The sequence below is a fragment of the Cornus florida genome, unplaced genomic scaffold (genome assembly GCF_030987335.1).
Source record: "Cornus florida cultivar Cherokee Brave unplaced genomic scaffold, ASM3098733v1 CherokeeBrave_3.0.0_Hap2_Chr06, whole genome shotgun sequence".
Taxonomy (NCBI): domain Eukaryota; kingdom Viridiplantae; phylum Streptophyta; class Magnoliopsida; order Cornales; family Cornaceae; genus Cornus; species Cornus florida.
In genome coordinates, this window is record NW_026775576.1 from 6,331,107 (window position 1) to 6,339,598 (window position 8,492).

Sequence of the window (8,492 nt, forward strand, 5' to 3'; positions counted from 1 at the left end):
ATTCTCTTAAATTGATATATAACATATTTAAATTGTGTTATTTTTCTTGAAATATGACTTCTATGTTGTAAATAATGAGCATGCCTATGTGTTAGTTGCTTTGATGTGAAGATTTATGCTAAAGTGAAGAAATTTCATGCTTTATATGTTAAAAGTGCCGGATCCTCAAGATGTAAAAGCATGATGTATATCTATAGAAATATTTTACAAAGTATGCTACATCGTTAAGATTTGAATGTAGTGTGTGAAATTGTTTATTGGCATGGCATTGAATAACATGAAGCATTCATGAATGGCATTGTGCTTGAAATAGGAATTTGACTTGAAAAGAAAAGAAATTTGATTTGGGGAAAGATTTTGAAAAGAGGTTTGTGAAAAACCTGGGCGCCTAGGAGTTATTTAGGGTCCGTTGTGTTAATACGAACTAGAGGAAACTAGGGAGATGGCCCTAGCGTGATTGAGCTACCTAGGCCCCAAATAACGCCTTGGAGTTACCATGTGGTTAGGGATAGTTAGCCAATCTTTCTCTCGTGGCGCCATGGAGTTGCGATGGGTCGGGTTGCATTAATAGTTTGAAAAGGATGGACGAAAAAAAGGATTTCAAAAATGGGGAGCGACATTAACATCTCATTGCATACCATTGGCATTGCATTATGTATATGGTTTGGATTGACCTTGTTGTTGGTGTTTTTCTTCCCCAAAATAACATGATCCTGTACTCCCATTTTCTATGCTTTGTTTGGATTCTGTGTTTTAGGCACCTCCTACTGAGCCGTTGTGCTCACCCCTTCATTACTAATTTCAGGTCACGAAAAGGAAGTGGCGAACGACAATCCACCACAAGCTTAGACTGGTTGAAAGGAACTTGGACCTTTTTTGTAATTGATATACATACTTCCATTTTGTTGTAAATTTGTATCAAGTGACGTTTTGTATCTATTTCATGGATAGAAATGGTCTTGAGACTATCCTCTTGTGTTCTGTGGTCTCATTAGGATTTCTATGTACATGTAAGGCCTTAAAGGCCACCATTTGATTTGACTAGGCTCATTTAACATTAAATGATGTATTAGACTCATCTTCGGTTTAATCGAATGCAATGATGTTTAATTATGTTTTATATTTTCATATACATGTTTTCAGGATAGGTTTAGCCTGCATTTAAGGTCTCTAATGGACCAAAGGAGCGCCGGCGTTTCATATAGGCAAACACAGGCCAAACAGGTCGACGTCTAGGGATTCACGTCAACTGGTATCTTGCAGTGGGGTTTTGGGCTTCTTAGGGACAAACCAGTCGACGTGTCCCTACTTTAAGTCAACAGGTTCCTATCCCTCTCTACTTTCATTTTCTTTTCTCCTTTTAACCAACCCCGAGTCGTATAGTGATGTAGTGAAGTACCATTAACCTCAGAATGATGTATTAAAGATGAATTGATATTAAATATGATGGTAATGCCCTTAGATGACCTCGGGTTCGGGTAAGGACCCGGATAATGATTCGGACCTCCGGGTTCGGGTCGTTATAGATGTGTGCTTGTAGCCACATTTTCATTATAACTTATTTTCCCCATTGGTTGAAGGCATTTAATGCAATTCCATGAGTTTAGTGGTGAAATCCATACCCTACGAACCTCACACCATTACATTACTCCAATTTCTTTTCATATAATCTCATTTGCAATTTACATTTAATTGAATTTCAATATTAGTTTAATTAACCAATCATCATCTTTTCAATCTCACGCTCATTAAAACTAAGTTCAATCTAAGCCTATAATCCTAGTGGATGATCCTTACTCGTTATACTCACATATACTTGTGTAGTGGCTTTTATAAATTTAAAAGTTGGTGTTCTCGATTACCACATTTTATACATATATTTTATGCACCCACGAGTTCGCATCAAGCTTTTGGCGCCGTTGCCAAGGATTGCAGTTCAATTGGAATTAATATTAGTGTTCATTTGATTGCTAGTTTAGGAATCATTTCGTATCATTTTATTACTATTGTTTTTGTGTGCAATTAGGTACTTGATTGAAAGAGAATCAAGCTTGGGATCTTAGCATTATGCATTAGACCTTTGTAAGCGTATCTTGAACTCTTGAACTTCATTTGTGTACCTTTTAGTTTGATAATTGGATAGTCCTCATTGAGGTAATCAATTGTTTACTTTTTATTCAAGCATTGGTCCTTATCGTGGCCAATTTAAATTAAGCATTGTGATATTGTTGAATTGAGGAGAACGGGAGCATCGTATGTGGATGTTTTGGTGGTGAAGTTGTTGTGATTGTGTTGTTTGTGTGCTTTATTGTGTATACTTGGAAGGAGATCTCTTCATAATCCTCTTATTCCCCTTTGACCTAGAAATTGATTATTCTCTTAAGGAATTGAGAGATTGTCGAAGGAGACCTCTTCCCATTCGCAACCATCCAATTAATTCAATGGCATAAAATGGCATTCCTCAGATTCTTCCCGAACCACCTCATGTAGCACATCCTCTTCCCAATCCTCCCATAGTTCTTCGAGATCAATACACTCCAAATGTTTACATTGCTCCCACATGTTACCATTTACCAAATGTCTGGGTTATTCATTACAAAATCAAGCCCAGAATAATTCAAATGTATCCATTATTTAGTGGTTTTTCCCATGAAGATCCGTATAAACATTTAGATGAGTTCTTAGAGGTATGTTACACCGTGAAAATCACCAATTTTTCGGAAGAAGCTCTAAGGATGAAGCTTTTCCCTTTCTCTTTATGAGAAAAGGCAAAGTATTGGTTTAATAACCTTGGGGTGAATACAATCATTTCTTGGGCTTAAATGTAACAAGAATTTTTGAAGAAGTACTACCCCACAAGTAGAACAAATTATATGCGGACGACCATTATGGGATTCTCTCAAAATGATGGGGAACCATTCTATGAGGCTTGGGAAAGATTGAATGATTTGCTAAGGAAGTGCCCACATCGTGACCTTCCAAAATGGCAACTTGTTCATTGTTTTTATGAAAGCTTGTTCGACACTCATAGGCAAATGGTAGACGCCTTATGTGGGGGTACTTTCTTACTAAAACAAAAAGATGACTTATGGATTCTTTTTGATAATTTGAGTGAAAATTCTATGCATCGTGTTTCTTCTATTTGATTGGGTCGTGTGTCAATATTAGGGGGAAAGAAAATTGAAAATCTTTATCACATTGACAAGTCTATGGAGGTAGCTGCGGAACTAAAAAATCTTACTAAAAGGTTTGACTAATTCTTGATGAGTCAAACCTAGGTAACTTCATCATCCTCTTTTCCTCAAATTCAAAATGAAATTTTCTTGATTTGTTTTAATCCTTCACATATTACTAGGGATCGTCCCATGGGAAGAAGAATTACCCATGATCCTCAAGAGTAAGTCAACGCTACATTTTCTCACCACGGGAATTATCCTTATTCCAATACCTACAATGCTAGGTGGAGAAATCATCCAAACTTTTCATAGAGAAATCAAAGTCTGGATACTTCCAATCCATCTCAAGGGCAACATATACCTCATTGTCAAGCATTCAATCAAACTCTTCATTCTCAACCATATCATCCACCTCAATAATCTCACCATAATGTTGGTTATTCTTCCATTCCATACAATCAATCATCTTCCGGTTTCAATTCTAATTCTCATTTTCAAGCACCTCCAAAGAATTCTGCTTTTGAAGACAAAGTGTTGGCCACTTTGGGTAACCTTGAGGCAAATATACAATTGCTACATTCTTATTCCTAATCAATTGCAAAACTTGATTCCCAAATTGTGCAAATTGCAAATTCAATAAGTGTAAGAGAAAAAGGGAAGTTACCTAGTCAACCCGAGCCAAACCCAAAGACCCATTACATAGTGGAAGCTAATCGTGGGACCTTCCTACCATGAACAAGTGCATGCCATCACTACCTTGAGAAGTGGAAGAGTCATTGACAATATAGTTCAAGAGATACCAAGTGAAGAGAGTGACCCAGTGAAATTATTTAATTATCCATTACCCACTCCGCAATCTATTCTTACTCCATCCAAAAAGAGTGAGCATAACAAGAAGAGAAGTCCATCATTATCTTTTCCCCCTCCATTAGAGAAACCATATGAGCCTAAGGCTCCATTTCCTCAAGCTTAAAAAGATTCGTCCCCTTTGGGGAGACCACAAGGGAAAATTGATGACATGATAGAAATCTTCAAACAAGTCAAAATCAATCATCCTCTTCTTGATATAATTAGGAAAATTCCACCCTATGCCAAGTTCTTGAAGGACTTATGCACTCAAAAGAGGAAATCTCAGAGAAATTTCTTCTCACTGAGCAAGTAAGCTCGATTATTCAAAATAACACTCCTCCTAAGTTCAAAGATCCCGGTGCTCCCACAATCTCTAGCACCATTGGTGATCATGAAATTCAAAAGTCTCTTTTGGACTTAGGAGTAAGTGTCAATATTCTTCCTTATTCGATGTATTGATGAGCCCTAAAAAGTGCGCATTTAAACCCCTTAAGCTTGAACATTCTAGTACCTTATTCTATCTTTTTTTTTTCGTTTTAGTTTAATTTCATGTTATTTCCCTTTTCAGGCACTTATCCCCAAAATAAGTTAATCCAGCTGAATTAGAGCATAAAAGATGCAATCTCAAGCTCAATGGAAGAAAAGAGCAAAGTGGAAGCAAGTTGGTGAAAGGAAGCCCCTTTGATCGATCGAACAGATCTCAGATCGATTTTACAGTGATCGTTCCAACAATGCCAAGATGGATCGAGCCTTTTGTCCTTATCCTCAGTAAAATGCCTTCTTCGATCAATCCAACTATTCTTCGATTAATTAAACATCTTTGATCTTATCCGCACCTACCACTTTTGTCCTCTTCCCAAAAATATCTCAGCCTTGTCTTTATTCCAGAAAGGTGCCGCCATGGTTCGATCGATTGAAACAACCTTGAGATTAATCGAACTGTCTCGAGTTGCGTAAAAAGTTGATTTGAAGCCAAATTAAATGTGTGCTCATGGTGCAATCATTGGGAGGTCCTAGTGCACAAGGTTTAACCATTGGGTGTGACATTTGAGCTACCTATATAAGGATTTTAGCTATTTTGAGTAAGGAGGGGGGTGAGATTAGAGAGACTTGGCTAGAGATTAGAGAGAGAATACTCAAATTGGGAAAGTTCTTCATCCCTTCTTGGGTTTCCAACAAGGAGGAAGAAGAAGATTTCTAACATGGAGATAGCCTTTGATGGTTGGATGACAACATCAATGAGTGGCTAAACATCTTCTTGGGGTTAGAGCTAGCCCTAAGCATGCCTCATAGACTTTGATGTTTGTAATTAATGGGGATTAGTGTTGTAACTCTTGTCTTGACCTTTGATATATATATAAATCTTGTTTCTATCATGATTTGTGTAGTTTAATACTTCCAATTGATAATTTCATTCTATTCATATGTCTATGTATGCTAAAATAGATGTTCATGTGTTTATCTCTAGGTTTTGTGATATTGATGCATGTCTATGTGTGTTGATGCTATGAATCTAGTGATGGTTAAGGTGTGGTGCTTAAATGTAATACTCTTGTAGTTTGTTTGATGGTTCATACTCATTTCTTGATGGATTGTGCCTTTTCCTTAATTTAATTAGTTTAATTTTCATGTCATTAGCTTAGTTATAGTTTAGTTGCTTTACTTTCTTAGATGGGAGGACAATCCATGCTTGTTGTTTGATATTCCATACTTATGAATGCAAGTAGTATATTTCTCTAATTTAATGATGTGTGTTGATTATGGACTTAAAGGAAGGAATAATGGCTCAATTTGATATGTTGTGCTATTCACTAGTTTGTCTAAACAATATATACTTATCTAGTCATCCATGCTTGTTGATTCAATTAATGACATAGACACTAGTATTGCAACACATAATTCTCCTCATCCATCAAACATTGAATGTCTAGGAAGGTGATGTTTAGTGGTGACCTCTAGGTCCCAAGACCTCTCTCTCATTCTCTATACTTTGCTCAATTTAGCTGTTTTGTATTGCATTTTTCTAGTTTAATTTGTAGTTTAACTCAACCAACAACCCATCTTTTGATCACTCGACCTACTAATCCAACATTGTTTCCGCACAAATACTGCTCTTTTTCCCTTGGGACAATCCCTACTTACCCTAACTGTATTAATAGTTAGAAGTAGTAGTGACATTTTCTAAATTTAAACTTGGTCACACTACAGACTTTTGCATGCAATTTGGTGCTTTGGGTACGTGACACACTAAGTTTTGGCGACTTTGCCAGGGATGTAGACAACGCTGTATTTTGGAAATAATTAGGAATTAGTACTCTTTTGATCGTGTCTTTATTTTATTTTATTTTATTTTGGTTACTTTTTATGTTTGTTCTTGATTGGCTAGGTGCATTAAGCCAGGGAAAGTGAAACAAAGGAAAATTCTAAAGCAAGAAGCAAGCAAAGCTAAGCAAGAGCATAAAAAGTTTAAAAATCTAAAAATTTTCAAAGCAAAGCAAAAATTGAAAAACAATTTGAAGTTGCTTAAGGACCCTTTGTGAGCTTTTCTAACTCGATCTCTAGTTAAATCGTCGGTCCACGTGGAGGCAAGTCTTTAAATTCTTAGATAAATCGTGAGCCCGCGTGGAGGCAAGTTATCTTCTTTGCATATTGTTCAAAGCATGGGAGTATGGGATAGATATATGTGGAGGTTTGTTGATTGATTTATTGGGAGGCTAAGTGATTGTTATTTGCTACGTGCTTGTTGCTAGTTATTGCATTGTTTGTGCATGGATGATCATTGGTCGTTAAATCCTACTCTTATCCCACTTGATTTTCATCTTGAATCCGTTGTTTGTTATCCTAGGGGAAGGGGTAGCGCTCATCACTCCATTTCATCAATGGAGGACATCAATGAGGATCATGTGGAAGACCTTGGTCACATAGACCAACAAGGGATCCTCCACCCTAATGTGCATCATGACAACATCCAAGTACCATTAGGCACGTCAAAGCCTTTCATTCCAGCACAACAACAAGGCCAAGTTCCATTGGGAATGCCTTGGCCAATTTTTGTTCCACCCCCACCTCCCGTTGCTCAAGTGAATCATGGTGCTCGTGTAGAGCCACCAATTGTGAATCCTCATCTTGCTTTAAGAGATCGATATGTGCTAAATAAATATAATGCACCTACATGCATTCAATTGCCCCCATTTAGAGCATACCACTATGAAATTAAACCACAAACCATTCAAATGCTTCCTAACTATCATGGACTTCCAAGTGAAAAACCTTATAAGCAATTGGATGAGTTTCTTGAAGTGTGTTCCACTGTGAAATACACAGACATGCCAGAAGAATTTTTGGATCTCAAAATTTTTCCTTTCACCCTTAAAGATAAGGCAAAATATTGGTTCAACAATCTTAGGCCTTTTCGATAACTTCTTGGGCAGAAATACAACAAGAGTTCTTGAAGAAGTACTATCCAGTTTTAAAGACCAATCCAATGAGAACTTCAATTAGAGAATTCTCACAAGGGGAAGGGGAATTGTTTCATGAGGCAAGGGAGCGCCTCAATGACTTGCTTAGGAAGTGTCCACATCACGACATTCCTAAATGGCATTGGTGTAATTTTCTTTGAAAGTTTGTCGGATAATTTTAAAGGAATGGTATATGCTTCCATGGGTGGTTTATATCTTGATAGGCATGATGATGATGTTTGGCGTCTTTATGAGAGCATGAGTGAGAATTCAATGCATCGATCTTTATCTTCCAAAAATGGTAGAAATCTAGGTGGAAAGAAGAATGTCGGCTTATATCAAGTTGACAATTCCAATGACATAGCCGCCGAAGTTAAGTCTTATCTCAAAGGTTTGATCAATTTTTAATCAACCAAAATTCGGTAAATCAAATGTCTTCCTCCCCTAACCATGTTCATCATAATTCTAATGAGATTTGCATGACTTGTTCTAGTGTCTTACATTCTACTTCCAATTGTCCCCATAGACATGTGTAAAGTGAGCACCATGAGCAAGTGAATGATGCATTTGTCAACCAAGGGAACAATCCCTATGGCACACATTACAATCCCGGGTGGAGGAACCATCCAAACTTCTCTTGGAAAAGCCAAGGGGAAGGCTCAAACCTTCCCCAAGGTGGTTTTCAGGGCAAGTATATTCCGCCACCAATGCAAAACCAAGGTTCCCAAGGTTTTAGATTAACTTTTCAATCATCACATGGAAATCAATTTTCTAACTCTCATTTTCCTAATCAATCATCTAAGTCTCAAGGAAATTCAAGGAGTCCCGCTTTTGAGGAAAAAGTGTTAACCGTTTTGGGTACTTTGGAGGCAAATACCCAATTCATTCATTCTCATTCTCAATCAATTGCAAAGCTAGAAACCCAAGTAGGGTAAATAGCTAGCACATTGAATGCTAAGGAAAAAGGGAAAATGCCTTTGAATCCACCAAAGCAACAATTTGTTGTGGA

The 8,492-nt window shown here is 37.2% G+C and overlaps 1 non-coding gene across 1 annotated transcript; it reads right to left on the bottom strand.

The window, feature by feature from the left end:
• Window positions 1–2,871: 2,871 nt before the first annotated feature.
• LOC132315393 (small nucleolar RNA R71) lies at window positions 2,872–2,977 on the bottom strand. The gene has a single exon (XR_009483636.1). It is a non-coding gene; the product is annotated as a small nucleolar RNA R71 (small nucleolar RNA).
• Between the last annotated feature and the right edge of the window lie 5,515 nt (window positions 2,978–8,492).